At 48.9% G+C, this 16,596-nt stretch overlaps 1 protein-coding gene across 1 annotated transcript in view; it reads right to left on the reverse strand.

Annotated features, from left to right (window-relative positions):
- The window catches only part of SOS1 (SOS Ras/Rac guanine nucleotide exchange factor 1), a 2,649,334-nt gene that overhangs the window by 382,345 nt on the left and 2,250,393 nt on the right, over positions 1-16,596 (reverse strand). The gene's annotated exons all lie outside the window — the stretch shown is intronic.

Genomic DNA, 16,596 nt, shown 5'->3' on the forward strand with positions numbered 1-16,596 from the left:
GCTTAAGCCCTGAGAAAGTTATGCACACACAGTTGCATTAGCAATACAAGATTAAAAGCCCAAAGAAGGCTGATCAGGTTATGTTTTGCGTTTGTTGCGTCAGATCTAGAGGTGTTTTTGGTCTGTTGGAAACAATACCAGGGAGATGAGTGGCCTTAAAAAACTGCAGCAATAGAGGCAGAACTAAGTAATCTCTTTGATAAATAAGCCAATAAAACATTTTACTATATCTAAAAGAGATAAGCAATAGTTTGAAATGGCTTAAAAAAATAACACTGCAAAAACTCTAAGGAACAAGTCACTTACCTGTAACTCCTGTTCTTCAGCATGGGTCTGGCATGGATTCACATGCACATGAATATTCCCAGTCATCAGGCTGGAAATCCTCAATAAAAATAAAAGCTGTTTTTCTTTAGCCTGAAAACTGCATTTCTCCTCTTAACCAATCACTGTATTTTGGGTCATACTGCCCCCCTCCAATGACAGCTGTCTCCCTAAGCTCCAACCCTGGTGGTCATGTTCAGATTTGGTAGAGCATATAAAGTGGAAGTGTGAACCAAAAAGAGCCACAAAGGGGAAGGAAGGAGGGTTCGCAAGTGAATCCATGCCAGGCCCATGCTGGAGAACAGGAGTTACAGGTAAGTAACTTGATCCTTCTCCACCATATGGTCTGGCATGGATTCACATGCTCATGAATATGATTACACAGCAGTACATATTTTATTTTTTATTTTTATTAAAAATGATATGGTACAAATTTTAAACCTTTCATGTTTTGTACAGTCACAGAAAGAAGCAAATTCTTATTCCATTTAACTTTCTCAATTAAATTCAAATAATGTATTTAAAAAACTGACAATTGTGAAAATGTCTTTTTTTATACAACCGTGCAGAAATTTGGCCCATCGGTCTTCTGTTGAAAGTTTGGTTGTGGAGGGTAGATGCATATCTCTGATGCGGGATTTTGTGTCATCCAGTGCCGGGCAGGAGATAACTATATGCTATAAAGTTTCCAATTCATTTGGTTGTTTGCAGAAACGGCATAAGGAATTGTCTTTTGATACACGTTGCCTGGATAGTAGTAGCTCCCTGGTTGGTATCAAGTTCAATCGAAAATGCAGAAAGGTATCTCTAACAGAAGCAGATGGAAAACGTTGTAGATATAACAGAAGACAGTTTAATGGGTGTATATCCAATTTACATTCCAAATTAATTTTTATTTGTGATTTAGCGTTGATGGTCGCTATCCAATCATCACGAGCAAGTGTTTTTTTCACTTTTTCTGGGCGCCGAGTTAGCTGTTCAGTGGGTATATCTGCCATTAGTCTGGTATTTTCCATATGGTTTTTCCAAATCTGTAATGCAGTTGCCTGAGTTGTGCAATGTTTTTGCTGGAAAATGTCTAGCACCAGGATATGTGAGTCAGAGTCAATTTTCCTATTAAGATCTAGCTTTCGCCTTGTGTAGAGCGAGGTGAGAGACTGAAGTGCCAATTCGTAACGGATGCGAGCCATCGGGAATGATTGAGGTAAAGAGAGAACTTTACTCCAAAACTTACCTTCAAGACACAGCCATATAGATCTGTCGATGTTAATCATAGATTCACTTCCATTTCCATAGAGAAGAATTGCAGTGACTTTTTGCCTATAGAATGTTATGATTGGCTTTAATGTGAATTTTCCATGTTTCAGATGTAGGAACCGTTCCTGGCGGGCTAGATATGGAGTTTTCGCCATTAGATGGCTGGACCAATTTGTTTCAGTGGGTGATTGATTTACCCAAATCCCCAAGTATTTAACTGTTGTCACCTGTTGAAGGGGTAAATTATTTAGAAGAAAAGGTTTTGGGTGCTGTTTTGCTTTGTGGAATGGAGCTAAAAGTATCACTTTTGATTTTTGTGTATTTATTTGAAGTTGATTTGTCTTCATATACGCTTCTAGTTTTGACAAGGCTGTTTGGAGGCCTCTTGGCGTTTGCGAACACAGAACAATATCGTCTGCGTACATCATGCAGGCGATTGTTGTAGCATTTAATTTAGGTAGATTTTCCTGTGGTGAATTTGTCTCAGTTTCATAATCAGATGTAAATAAGTTGAAAAGCGTGGCTGCAAGTGGGCAGCCTTCTTTGAGTCCATTGTTGGTTGATATGGGATCTGTTACTGTACCGTCTTGTGATAGTCGGACTCTGATAGATGTTTTCCCGTAAAGTAACTTTATTGGTTCTATGATGTCATCTGGGCAGCCCCATTTCCGTAATTTCGACCAAAGGATTGATCTATTGACTAGATCAAATGTGAGTTTTAGTTCTATGAATGATGCATATATTTGCCTTTTGTTATGGATGGCCCCTTGTTTCAACAAGTTGAGTAAAAGTAGATTAATGTTGTTTCCAACATGTTTAACAAAACCCGTTTGTCTAGATTCGTGTATGTTATTCATTTTAACCCAGATGTTTAGTTTGTCCAGCAAAAGATTAACAAACATTTTCCCTAGGGGATCCAAGAGGGCAATTGGCTTGTAGTTGGATGGGTCCTGTGTGTCTCCTTTTTTAAAGATTGGTATCAGAGTTTGCCAGGAAGGTGGAATGATCTTGGTTTTATTGATTGTTTTGTAGATGTAGGAGGAGATTACTGCCCAAATGGTTTTTTTAGCTTTAATAAGTTCATTTGAGAGGCCATCCGGTCCCAGAACACGTGAGCGGTTCAGGTTGGTAATAGCTTTTTCTATATCCTCCGGCTGCCATGCAAAGGTCGAGGTATGTTGTTGAGTTGTATCCTGAATATCTGGGTTGGAGGTAGTGGTTTAGAGTTTCTGAAAATGTGATTTCCATCCGTGCTCGTGGACGTCAGTTGACATCTTTTCTACCCCAGCTGTTTGTGGGTTCAATAGTTTCCATAGGTCTCTTGTACTGCAGTGTTTAAGAGCATGCAGCATTTTTTCAGCGTCATTTTGATCTTGAAGTGCTCTATTTGATCTCATCCAATTTTTGTACTGTTGTTTTAGTAATCTTATTTTGTCATGGTCCTTATGTGACGTCTGCAGTATTTTATTCTATATCGCTTCTCAATTTCTTTTTTTTCCCCGCAATTATAGTAGAATAGGCATGTGTATGACAATGGTTCTTATGGGAGCTTGTTGTTCTGAATAATTTGAACAGAACCAATAATTGCATATAATTTAGTCGTTCGTCATCTGTCATAGTTGGTGAGGTAATTTGATGAGCTAGTGTTGTCAGGGCCTGTTGAGAGATCATCAATCTGTTCTGACCCGAGTTTACAGCTGGTTTTGGCAGATTTAGTTTTGTTTTCTGAGGATTATACATTTCCCACGTGATTGTCATTAAAGTATGATGGCTATAATCTGTTTGTATATTTTTTTTCTGTATTATCTTCAATACGATCTGGTTCGTTGTATAGATGTAGTCTATAATGGCGCCAGATGAGCCTCGGTTCCATGCTTGTTCATAGGCTTGTTGGTTTGATTGTCAAGAAAATGCACTCTGATGAGGCCTCTGGTGGATGTTTCTTTCAACCAACGTCGAGCACGTGGGGACATATTTTGTTTTAGCTCTGTCCCTACACAATCATAGAGATGTAAGTTCAAATCTCCAAAAATTATTGGTTGAATACTTGGATATTTTGGGGTAATTTCATTGATGCAAGTAAAGAGTTTGTCGACATATATGTCATCAGCAATGGCCATTGCATTCCAGTAAGTATTGAGAATTCCAAATATGTCGTAGGTTGAATCTGTCTTTGTCTTTGCTGTGTGAAGTATCGTGATTTGTATCCAATTGTTTATTTTCATTGAGTCGGTGATTATGAAATTACTGGACATCTTAATGAGGGTCAAAAGGCCTGCAGATGGACGTCCTCTTTTGTTCTTTATTGCTGGAACCATCATCGTTGTGTATCCGTCACAGATTGGCTGTGATGTGATCCACGATTCTTGGATACAGACGATGTCATATCGAGATAGGTCATATGACTGGTTACGAAACAGATGGCCATGTCCTCGAGTGTTCCAGGAGCATAGTGAAATTTCCGAGCTGGGCGGTTTCAATGGTGGTTATTGAGTAGAGTCTGCGCTCTATGAAGTTGATAATTGCGTCCATTCCATTACCCTCTGTATGTGATGCATTGTATGGTCTGGGTATTTATGGGATCTTTCAGGGAGATCTTGATGAAAATTGTGTGTCTGCCATTCCTGTTTATTGATATTTTCGTCTCCTGGTCTCCTTCGATTGCTACCCGTTTGATGTTCTTGTTTCTTTGAATAGCTTTTGTAAAATTAGTTCCATCTCCGTTTTTTTTTTTTGAGTCAACATGTTGTATATCAAATCCCAATGTATTTAGATTCATTTTTTCTTTCATGATCGGATCCTTTACATTGGTGGAGGTAAGAAGTAGATATATTTGATCCAAATGGTTTTCATCCGCAAATTCGACTGTGAGGATCTCTTGTGTTGTAATATTTTGCAATTGCGGTATGGCTGCAAAGAGACGTAGAGCATTAGTTCTGTTCATTATCAACACCTGAGTGTCAACTTCTGTACGTTTCAAAAGTACAGCCCTTGACGGTTTAATTTTCCTTGGATTATAAAAAATTGGCTGTGTTAAGGTAGCAGTTGATGCTTTTTTTGTTTGAGGAGAATGTTGAGTCTAAGGGCAATGAAGCCGTCAGGAATCAGGGCTACTTCATCTGCACAGAACATTGTATTTGATATATCTTCAAATGAAAGACTCATTTGAGAGTCCTGCTGAGATTTGGTTTGCTCGTATTCGTCCACAATGACGAGTGTGGTATCACTTGGTTGTATTTGTGCTTCTTCTGAGATGTCTATTTCCTAGTCTAGGGATAGGTTTAATAAGTCATTCATTTGTGCATCATCAGAAGTTTCTGCCATCCTGTTTTCTCCTTCAGGTGTCGAGGTTCTGGCTTCGGCTGGTGTTACAGATTGAGTGGGGGCGATGTTTGGCTCAGGTACATTTTTCATTACTGGCTTGTGGAGCACTGGTTTCGGCGTCGTCAAGTTTCGGAGGAAAGTTGTAGATCCAGTCTGCTTTTTTTTCATTTTTATTTTATGCTTTTGGGTTCGGGACAGTAGGCAGAAAAAATGGGATAGGTGCTTGCCCCGTAGTTAAAATGTGGTTCCCTATTTTGAGATTGATCGTTTAGGGTTGAAATAGAAGTGGTCGTCTTTGGATCCAGTTGAATTTGAGGTACATTCACTTAGGTTCCAGCTGTTTTTTCTTTACTCGCCATCTCATTCTTATTATGTGTAGACCGTTGAAGGTTGTCAATTGGTGATGAATTGCTTGGGCGATTCATAGAAGTCATCATGATGATTAGAGCCGAAGTGAGCTGTGTGTTATCTGCTCGATCTTTTCTGGCAATATCTGATAACCGGGATTGCCACAATTGGCTAATTTCTGCTTCACGGTCCAGTCGGTCCTGGATCTTGTGTACAAAGGCTTCTAAAAAGATCTGTTTTGCATGGATAAGTGCGAGAAGTGTTGCTTGATCTTTAGTTGCATTTACGCATTCTTCTTGCATTTTTAAGAATGCTATCATTGTCTGCGATGTTACCGCTATTAGCATATTTTGGAGATCTTGCATAGTAGTTATAATGGATGGCATGCTGCCTGTTTCATGCGAGGAGTCGGGGTTCAGAGAGATCTGTGGTTTGGTCTCTCTTGTATCAACAATAGGATTTGATTGTCTCAGTGGTGAAACTTGCCGATTGAGGTTTGATGTTAGAACCTCTGTGTTGGATTGACGGAATTTGGAAAGGCCATCTAGATGACATGATTGTGGGATGGGAGACGAGGTGTTTTAAGTTGAATGGCCAAACACTTCCTTAATGTACCTTAAATGAAGGAGTGGCTCCTGCGGTGGCGGTTGTTCCTGGTAGTTCCTGCAGTTCGGGTGATCCAGCAGAGGAAGGGAGGCTCTCGTCGTGGAGGAAGGTACGAGTTACTGCACTACCCAGGGATGAAACCAGCTGCGGTGCTGCCCGACGAATAAAAAGGTACGCGCCTTTAAATCGCAGTCCGGGTGGACCGGGGCCTGGCTATCCAGTCTCCGAGTACAGGGTGCGGGAGATTCGACCAAGGCAGGTCCAGGAAGGTGATTGGCAAACTGGTTGGCCCCACCAGCTCAAGGGAAGAAGGCTCTTGCAGGTGAAGATCTTCTCTCGTCGTGTGGAGAAGTGGTGAGATGCTGCAGCAGGGCTTCACCGGTGGTCGTCATTGCAGATGTCTTTGGCTTCTCTGCTCTTCGGCTTCTTAGTTCCAGTGGCGATGTCTTGTTCTTCCAGTCCTCAGGACCCTGCTTTTATGCAAAAAGATCCCCATTCATACAGCATCACTGTCACTCACACAGTGGAGTGGTCATCTTGGCGGGAGACACTCCCGCCTATCAGGATAGAGTGCGACATGGGTTGCGGAGGCAACCCTGTCCAGGGGTCCTACTGCCCCTCCCACACAATGGACCCACCCCAGACTCGGTGGCGCCGAAAGGAGGGCTTCTCGGCAGAAGCCTGCCAAAAGGACAATCAGAGGATCCCCGACCTGGGTTAGCAGTTTATAGAAAGACATGAGAAAGAAGTTATGCTAAAGTTCTGGCAAATAAAACCTACCGGAGTAAAGTTAATATTAAAATGCAACGGCGGTATGTTAGAGGCCGTCAGAAAAAGTGGTAGCCTCGAACAATGGGAAAATCGCATAGGAAAATATTTGCGGTCGAATATTTATGGTAGTAACCACTGCCACCAACCAGAAACTTTAGAGAGAGGGACTTTACGGTATCCCCTCGAAAATGAACCAAAGGGAAAAACTATTAACCCTTTCCAGTACCTCCATAGTAAGATAGGTTGTACTGGTCTAGTTCATAAAAATTGACTAGTAAAGTCAATGGGGACTTTACATGCCCTGGGAGACAGTAGTCAGTCCCAGGGTATGGAGTCTGTTTGGGGGTCGCACGACACCCCTGTGTCACTGCACTGAGGGTGCTGTATATCACATGTGAATAAAGATGGTTCCTATGGGGGTGAGAAAATCCCATAGACATTAAACACAAAAACAGCCTAGAACACACACAGCAAAAATGCCTGAGAGTGGGAAAAAGAGTCTCACTCTTAGCAGGTTAAAAGAAACAAACCCTTCAAATCCAGCAAAGCTGCTGGGGGACTCTATAGGTAAGGGAAATTAGCCATAGAATGAGAATTCTCCCTAACAGTCCTGCACCACACTGTGAAGCATTTCCACTTGTGGCCATAGCACGAAGGCATAGAGGAGGCCCTGTCCTTGGCCAGGATCCTCTTGCATTCCAGTAGCAGAGCATACTGTCCAAACTCTAGGGCTGCAGGAGCCAGGCCATGAGGCTCACCGACGCTGGGTCGTCGTGGGCAGCATTGATCCGTCTTCTATGGTAAAAAGGCCGGGAAGTGAGGAAGCCAGATGAACGAGCCACCGACAGGCGAAGCAGGTCTGAGTACCAGATCAGCCGGCGTCCCGCTGGAGCATTGAGTTTCATCTTGCAATGACAACGTCTGAGTGTGCATATCACGCGTAGCAGGAGCGGGATTGGAGGGAAGGTGTACAGGGAGCGCCCCCCCTCCCATGGGAATGAGAAGGCATCCCTCAGGCTCCTCAGATGAGGGAACCTGCTGGCGAACCTCTGGCACTTGGAGTTGGCCGCCGTCGCAAAGATATCAATCTGGGGCTGACCCAACTTGCTGACGAAATGGGATACCTGCAATTACGGAAGTTCCCTTTCATGGCAGGACCTGCTGAGAAAGTCTACGATGGTGTTCTGAATGCCTGCCAGGTGAAAGGGTACAAGGAAAATGCCCTGAAGAATGGCCAAGTGCCACAGGGCCTGGGCCTCCTGGGAAAGCGCGTCCCGCCCTGCTTCCCGATTTAGAAATTAAAGTTACTCACGTTTGTGACTAGAGTATTTATAGTCCTCAGTCCCCTTTCCTCCATCCTTGTGGGCACCCCCCAACATGGGGACAGTACTGAAACCGCTGGCAGCAAAGAATTGAACTTCCCCTTTAAATTTAGTCGAATGCGCAGGAGCGTGGCCATGGGCGTGTCAATGCCCCTCAAGGCGCTGCACTCCTGCATTTCACCTCAGTCCCCTTTTTAACACATTGGACTCTTTAATACCTGGCTATATTGAAAACTTAAGCCCCTGGCATACAAGTAGGGGAAGGTGGGTGGGACATATGGAGGAAAGGGGTCTAAGGACTAGGAGTACTCTAGTCACTACGGTGAGTAACTTTAATTACTCATACGTCCTGTCTCCTTTCCTCCATCTTTTTGGGTGATTCCACTTAACAAGACCATAGAGTGGAGCTGTGATAACCTGCCTCATATCTAGAATGAAGCAAAAAGGTTCTTCAGAACCATCGGACCTAACTCTGCATCTCGCCTGGAATTGGTATCCAGGGAAAAGTGCTTACAGAACGCTGATGGAGTGGCCCAAGCAGCCGCCCTGCTGATGACATCCCAAGAAGCATGCTCTGCGACGCACGTGGCCTTAGCTCTGACCGCATGGGCGTAAATCGCCTCAAGAACCGGTTTGCCCATGGCTGCATATGCCTCCGAAATGGCCTGGACCATCCCCCGGGCAATATAAGTTGTGGACACTTGGATGCAGTGAGACATGCCCGCAAATGTGACAAACAATGCCTCAGACTTCATAAAAGATTTTGTCTGAGAGAGGTAGAACTTGAGGACCCTCTTGAGGTCCAAGGAATGCAAAGCCCTTTCGGCATCCGACTGCAGGTTCGGGAAGAACACCGGCAGACAGATTTCCTGATTCAAATTGAATGGGATGACCACCTTGGGCAAGAAATTAAGATGAGTGCGCAAGATGACCTTGTTACTGTAAAACGTGGTGAAGGGCTTGCATGAAGATAGAGCCTGCAGCTTGCTGACCTGCACGCCGAAGTGAGTGCCACCAGCAATACTGTCTTTAGTGTCACAAGCCTGATCTCCACCGAGGCCATCGGCTCAAATGGCCTGTGCTGCAAGGCAGCAAGAACCACGTTGGGGTCCCAGACTGTATGAGGCCTGTGCACTTTAGGAAAAAGCCTAGACAACCCCCTGAGGTGGGCCTTAACCACAGGGTTGGCTGCTGAGAAAACTTTCTCTGGGGAATTCTTGTAGGCCCCAATGGGCACCAGATAGGTGCTGCAGGTGTCGACCTGAACGCTGGAACGAGACAGATGTGTGGAAAAGGCCAGCATGTCGTCCAGGTAAAAGGTCAAGGGGTCAAGCCCCTTGCTGCTAGCCCAGTGGCAGAATCTCGTTCACTTGCTCTTGTACTGGGCCCGCTTAGAGGGCCTACTGAATGATGTCCCAGTTGTCATCAGAGAACTGAGCATGGTGGAGTTACATCTGGTCAGGAACCAGACCGGTAGGGCCAGCCTTGCCGGTTCCGAGTGCTCCACTGCCGAGCCCTGCTGCGCCAAGAAGCCCCTTGCTGGGGATCGGAAGGTGGACCGGTCCCTGGGAGCACAACTGCAGTAGATCCGAGAACTATGCCATTGACGGCTAGTTCAGGACGATAATGAGGCTGCAGCCCCCGAACCCCCTCTGACACCTGTATCTTGCGGCGGCTCCGCTGGAACAACGGTGGAGGAGGAAACGCATAGCACCTACAGCAGTGCCAGCAGAGCTGGAACCTGTTCCCCAGAGACCCCTGACCCCAGCCCACACAAGGGGCACTTGGAATGCAGATGAGATGCAAATAAGTCGAGATCTGGAAACCCCCATCTCTGGAACAGGGGCCACAAGGAGTTGATTTGTGACTCCGTCTCGTAGGTGTTGAACCCCAAACGTCTAAGTTGGTCCGCTTCCGCATTGCTTTTCCCTTGTAAGGTGGACCGAAGAAATCCAAATCCCTTCCGTAAGGGCCCAGTCACAGATCGCCACCGCTCCCATGCACAGGAGGGGAGAGTGGGGGGGGGGGACCGGATGCCACCCTGCTTGTCCAGGTAAAACATTGTTGTGGAGTTGCAAGTCTCGACCAGAACTGCTGTGTCCCTGATACGAGGTAGAAAAGCCTTGAGCGCAAGGCCCAATGCCCCGAGTTCGACCAGATTGATATGCAGGATGGCCTCTGCCCTGGACCATTCGCCATGAATGGAGTAGCCCTCCAGGAATCCGTCATCACAACCAGAGTGGGCTCTGGGTGGGTAAAGGGGGCTACCACTGCCACATTGCAGTCTATCAGCCACCAGCGAAGATCTGGGAGGAGGAGCGGGGTGGGATTGGGATCCTGTCCGACTAAGACCACACATCCTGGTCCCAAGTGCCCGCCAGAAGGAGCTGGAGGCGCATCATCTTGAGGCGGGCATGCTGGACAGTGAGCATGCATGATGCCATCAGTCCCAGAAGGTGCTGGAAGTACCATGCTGAGGTGGTCGAGTTGACCAGAAAGTGCCCCATCGCCTTCTGGAGGGAAAGGAGCCTCTCAGACGTGGGGGGGGCAAACCCATTGCACCGCCCTGTCCCAGCGCACTACAAAGAACACCAGATCCTGGGTGGGAGTCACCAGCGACTTCTGCCGGTTGAGGAAAAAGCCCAGCTGGTGAAGAAAGGTTAGGAGAGCTGGCCCTGGCAAGCCAGTCATCCAGATACGGGTATAAGTGATGGCCCTCGAGCAACCTTTTATCAGCTTTGTAAAAACACGAGGAGCCGAACTGAGGCCGAAAGGCAGCACGACAATCATGAACCAAAGACATTTCCGATGCGGATGGTAGATGGGGACATGAAGGTATGCATCCTTGAAGTCTAAGCAACACATCCAGTGCCCTGCACATAGACTCTGCTATGTGCGCGGGAGTAATCATCTTGAAGCGTTCGAGCTATAAAGACAGGTTGAGAAAAGGAACAAGTTACTTACCTGTAACTGTTGTTCTCCAGCATGGGTCTGGCATGGATTCACATGCTCATGAATATTCCCCGTCGTCAGGCCGGGAATCCCCGGTAAAGAAAAAAATCAGTATCAGTTTCGTTTCTGATTCGTCTTTCTCAGTAGTAACCAATCACTGGCCTATGGGTCATACTGCCCCCAGCCGATGACTGCCCTCTCCCTAAGCCCCGCCTCTGGCAGCCATCCTTAGATTTGGTAGCACGTAAAGTGGCAGTCTGACCAAGTGAAGAGCTGCAGAGGGGTAGGAGGGAGGGTTTGCATGTGAATCCATGCCAGACCCATGCTGGAGAACAACAGTTACAGGTAAGTAACTTGTTCCTTCTCCAGCATGGGGTCTGGCATGGATTCACATGCTCATGAATATAAGAATACATAGCAGTACACACATGCACAACCACGGGAAGTGGCAAAGGCTCAACATTAAGCATTACATCAAAACTCAACATTCAGCATTTCTTACCTCCTCACCAGGCTCACCTTAAGCGAACAGGTTGCGCAGCACTACTTGGCTGACCCTGGACTCCTCCCTGGAATCCCGGTCGACGCAGTAGAATCCCGTGAAGGTGTGTGTCGACCTCCACGTAGCAGCCCTGCAGATGTCCAGCAGTGACACACCAGACAAGAACGCTGTGGTAGCAGCGACCGCTCTGGTCGAATGGGCTCTCGGACGGCCGGGCAGCGGTCGGTTTGCCAACCGATGACAGTGCATGATGCAGCCAGAGAGCCATCTGGAAATGGAAGCCTTCGAGAGAGCCTTCCCTTGGTTCACATGTCCAAAGTTCACAAACAGCTGTGATGGCCTCCGAAAACTCTTTGTTCGGTCTATGTAGAACTTTAGTGCTCTAGCTACATCCAGCGAGTGCAAAGACCTCTCGGCCGGCGACGAAGGCGACGGGAAAAAGACTGGTAACACCAAGGGCTCGTTGAGATGGAAGTCCGATGGCACCTTGGGCATGAAGGAGGGGTGCGTCCTCAGCACTACCCTCGTATCGTGAAAAGTCAGGTATGGAGGCTTGCAGGCTAGTGCCTGGATCTCTCCCACGCATCGTGCGGAGGTGATGGCCACCAGGAACGCTGTTTTACACGACAGAAACTTCAACGGGGCCGAATGCAATGGCTCGAATGGCGGACCCATGAGCCTGGTCAGCACAACGTTAAGTTCCCACGCCGGGGCTGGCGCCTTCACCAGCGGGAATGATCAAAACAGTCCCTTCATAAATTCCTTAACCAGGCGATGAGACCACAGCGATGATCGCCCTGTAGTCCTGGTGTATCGGGAAATCGCTGCCAGGTGTATCTTGATTGAAGCATGAGATAGTCCAGCTTTGGCTAGCGACAGCAGGTACAGCAATATTTGAGGGGCCGTAATCCGCAGAGGGTTAATCTTCTGTGCCCGGCACCAGATAGAGAACCTCTTCCACTTATGTCCGTAGCACTTGAGAGTTGAGGACGCCCTGGCCTTCGCAAGAACCTCTCTGCAGTCGGCCGGGATATCGTATCCTCCAAACTCTAGTGCTGCAGGAGCCAGGCCTGCAAGTTCAGCGACTCTGGGTCGTGATGAAGAATTGCGCCTCCTTCTCTGGAGAGAAGATCTGCGTCCGTCGACAGCTTGACTGGTGGGGACGCTGCCAAGTCCACAAGGTCCGGGAACCAGATCTGTCTCGGCCACGCCGGTGTGACGAGGATCTTTCTGCACCAGGGCCTCTTGAGCTGGTTGATGAGTCGGAGCAGCAACGGAGGGAACGCATATAGGAACAGGCTGTCCAGGGGAACGAGAAAGCATCGCCCATGCTCCTCGGTTGGGGAAACCTTCTGGCGAACCTCTGGCACTTGGAGTTTGTCGCTGTCGCGAACAGGTCGATCTGGGGTTTGCCCCATCGCTGAAAGAGTCGGTCCACTTGATCCTGGCGTAGTTCCCACTCGTGGCACAAGCACAGCTCTCTGCTGAGTGAGTCGGCAATGGTGTTTTTTATCCCTGCCAGATGAAACGGCACCAGAAACATCCCTTGAGCAACGGCCCAATGCCACAGATCCTGGGCTTCCTTGGATAGGGCTGGGGATCTGGTTCCGCACTGCTTCCGGATGTAAAACATCGTGGTGGTGTTGTCGGTGAAGATCCTCACTACCTTGCCCTTGAGGGACGGGAGAAAGGACCTGAGGGCCCAGAACACTGCCCGGAGCTCCAGTATGTTGATGTGGAGCGGCTTCTCCTCCGGGATCCAAAGGCCTCTCGCGTGAAGATCACTGGTATGGCCTCCCCAGCCCTACAGCGAGCAGCGAGGCATCCGTCGTCACCGTCACCTGGTGGGCGGGGGTCTGAAAGCCTGTTCCCCCTGCCAGATGAGCGCGGGTGCCCCACCACCGAATGGCTCGACGGAAGGTCTCGTTGAGAGGGATCCTGTCTTCGAAGCTGCCTGTTGCTTGTATCCAGCGGGCGTCGAGGAACTCCTGTAGAGGGCGCATCCGAAGCCTGCAAATGCGCACGAGATATATGCAAGAGGACATCATCCCGAGGAGGGACTTGATGGACCTCATCTTGGCCACGTCCGTGGCCAGCAGACGCTGCACCTTGCCTAGGATGGCCTTTGTCCTCTCCTCCGACGGTGAGGCCAGACGCACCACTGTGTCGGGCTTGGCTCCCAGAAACAGTGAGACTTGCGAGGGGACCAGGTGGGACTTGGTGAAGTTGATGGAGAACCCCAGGTCCGTGAGTAGCTGGACGGTCGTCGCTGTATGTTCCACGGCGAGCTCCCTTGTCCTTGCACGGATGAGCCAATCGTCCAGGTAGGCGTAGACGTGGATCCCCTGTAGGCGCAGCCGTGCCGCCACTGGAGCGAGGCACTTGGTGAAAACCCTGGGTGCCGATTTCAGTCCGAACGGGAGGGCTTTGAACTGGTAGTGCCGCCCTTGGACCACGAACCTGAGGAACTTTCAGTGTCCTTTTAAAATGGGGATGTGAAAGTATGCATCCTCCAAATCCAACGACGACAGGAAATCGCCCTCCTCCAGCTGTCCCAGCACGTGCTGGAGGGTGACCATCCAGAACTTCTGTGCCTTGATGTACTTGTTCAGTCGTCGCAGGTCCAGGATGGGTCGCCATCCTCCTGCCTTCTTTTTCACGAGGAAGTACCTTGAGTATACTCCGGAGCCCTGGAGCCTCTTCGGGACGAGCTCGATGGCACCTTTCTTGAGCATCGCCCTTACCTCCAACAGCAGTTGAGGGACGTGATTTTCCTTCCTGACCACGGGTGGTATGCAGTGGGGGCACTTTTTTAGAAATTCGAGGGCGTGCCCCTGGGCCAGGGTGTCCAGCACCCAACGGTCGGTGGAGATGGACTCCCATACGCTGATGAACTTCGCCAGCCGGCCTCCCACCGGGGTGCTCCGGTGGGGGCCCGACGCCACGGTCGGTTCAATCTTTCTTGGAGGACACCTTGCTGCCTTGGCCTCCCTGGCGACGACGGCGGGGTCCACCAGACTTGCCTCGTCCTCTTTAGGCTTCTTGCGACGAGGAGCGGGCCGCTTGGCGGTACGTGGAGGAGCCACCGCCGAATCCCTTGGAGGCACCCTGCTTGCCTCCGGAGCTCCGAAAGGACGCCTTCGTTGCCGGAGAACGCCTAGGGCCTTAGCTGTCTCCGTGTCTGCCTTGATGGGACTCATCCACTGTTTTCCCAAACAGGTTGTTCCCGTCGAACAGCATGTCCAAAACCTTGGCTTGTACGTCCTGGCGGAAATCCATCGCCTTGAGCCACCCTCGTCGTCTAAGGTAAACGCTGTTGCCTAGCTGCCGGAAACCGGTGTCGGCAATGTCCATTGCCGCCGTTATGGCGTGGTCCGACGCCACCTCGCCTTCTTGCAAGATCTTCAGGGCCTTGGCCCTCTTGTCGTCCGGTAGGAAGTCCAACAGGGGGGTGATCGTGTACCTTAACTCCCTGTCGTAGCGGGCCACGATCGCGAGGGCTTTGGCCCCCTTAATTGTTGTTGCCGCTGAGATAACTCGTCGTCCCATTGCGTCCAGCTTCTTTCCTTCGCTGTCCGGCGGGGAAGTTGACATTGAGGCTGATGCCGCTCCCCCACTTTCTTCTTGGCTGCCGCTGAGACGACCGAGTTAGGGGTCGGTTGTGCCCTAAGGCACAAAGGGGCCGTGTCGGGGACCCAGTACTTCTTCTCGTACCGATCCCTCTTGGCAAGCGTTGTGACGGGTTCTTGAGAAGGGTGAGACCCCCATCCCAGATGTCATCCAGCAGAGGCACGGCGAGGACTGTCTTCCTCTTGGCCTCGCGCCGTTGGTAAAGAAAACCTTGCTTCTCTTCGGGGCAGAGCTGAAAAAGCTTGGATGCCCTGGCGATCATTGCATGGAAAGATCCGATCTCGTCGGGCAGGGAGGCCCGGGCTGGAGGCGATGGGAGCTCTGTCCCGTCGTCGTCGTAGGTACCCGTCGTGGCCGTGTCCATTCCCGTGTCATCCCCAGAGACGGGGGACGTGGGCAAAGGTTGAGAAGGCCGTGAGGGCTGAAAAGGCGTGGCTGGATGGGTCCGTCTTCTCTTGTTTGGGGGACTTCCCGACGGGCCTGGCTCTGGCTCCTCCATCAGGCCTTTTTGGCATCTGAGGCGGGAGTGTAGGAGGGAGAGCAGAATAAACTGCACAAAGTCCTCTGCTGCATCCTCCTTTGGTCACTGGGTGACCTGTCAGGCCCCTGCGCACTAGGATCACGATGCCATGCACTTGATTCATCTGTTCCATTTGTTCCGTTCATTCCATGTACTCTGTCATTCCATGCCATCTATCCATTCCATGCACTCTATCTATTCAGTGCACTCCATCTGTATCATGTAATCATCCTTTCCATCCTCTCGTCCACTTTATTCCTCTCGTCCACTTCGTCCCTCTCGTTCATTTCATTTATTTCATCCACTTCATTCCTTTCATCCACTTCATTCCTTTCATCCACTTCATTCCTTTCATCCACTTCATTCCTTTCATCCACTTCATTCCTTTCATCCACTTCATTCCTTTCATCCACTTCACTACTTTCATCCACTTCACTACTTTCATCCACTTCACTACTTTCATCCACTTCACTACTTTCATCCACTTCACTACTTTCATCCACTTCACTCGTTCTATTCAGTTTATCCGTTTTAATTTACATTAGCGGTTATTATTTTTCGATTTCTCGCTTGGATCATGATGCTGGATTGTTATTTATGGTATAGCGGCTTTGGGCTAAGGTCATTGATTGCGGTTATCCAGTTTGGCCGAAGAGTCGATTTTAGGGGAAGAGCCATGTTTTCAGTAATTTGCGTAAAGACATGAGGTCCTCGGTGAGTCGGATGTGGGGTGGAAGTGCGTTCCACAGAGTGGGGGCCAGGGCTGAGAGTGATGATCCACCTTACCTGACTGAGTTGGTTTTTGGTATGACTAGGAGGCCAGCAGAGCTTGATCGTAGCGTGCGTGGAGGATGGTAGGGTTTTAGCTTGTCTTGAAGATATTGAGGTCCTGTTTTATGCATTGCTTGGTGAGAGATGCATAAGGTTTCGAAGGTCACCCTTCGGGAACCCGGAAGCCAGTGCAGAGTTTTGACGGCTGGGGAGATGTGATCTCTTGGGCCAAGTGCTAGTAGCAGTTTGGCTGCTGCATTTTGTGCTCT

Source organism: Ambystoma mexicanum, chromosome 4p, assembly GCF_040938575.1.
Source record: "Ambystoma mexicanum isolate Mex_15411 chromosome 4p, UKY_AmexF1_1, whole genome shotgun sequence".
NCBI lineage: Eukaryota > Metazoa > Chordata > Amphibia > Caudata > Ambystomatidae > Ambystoma > Ambystoma mexicanum.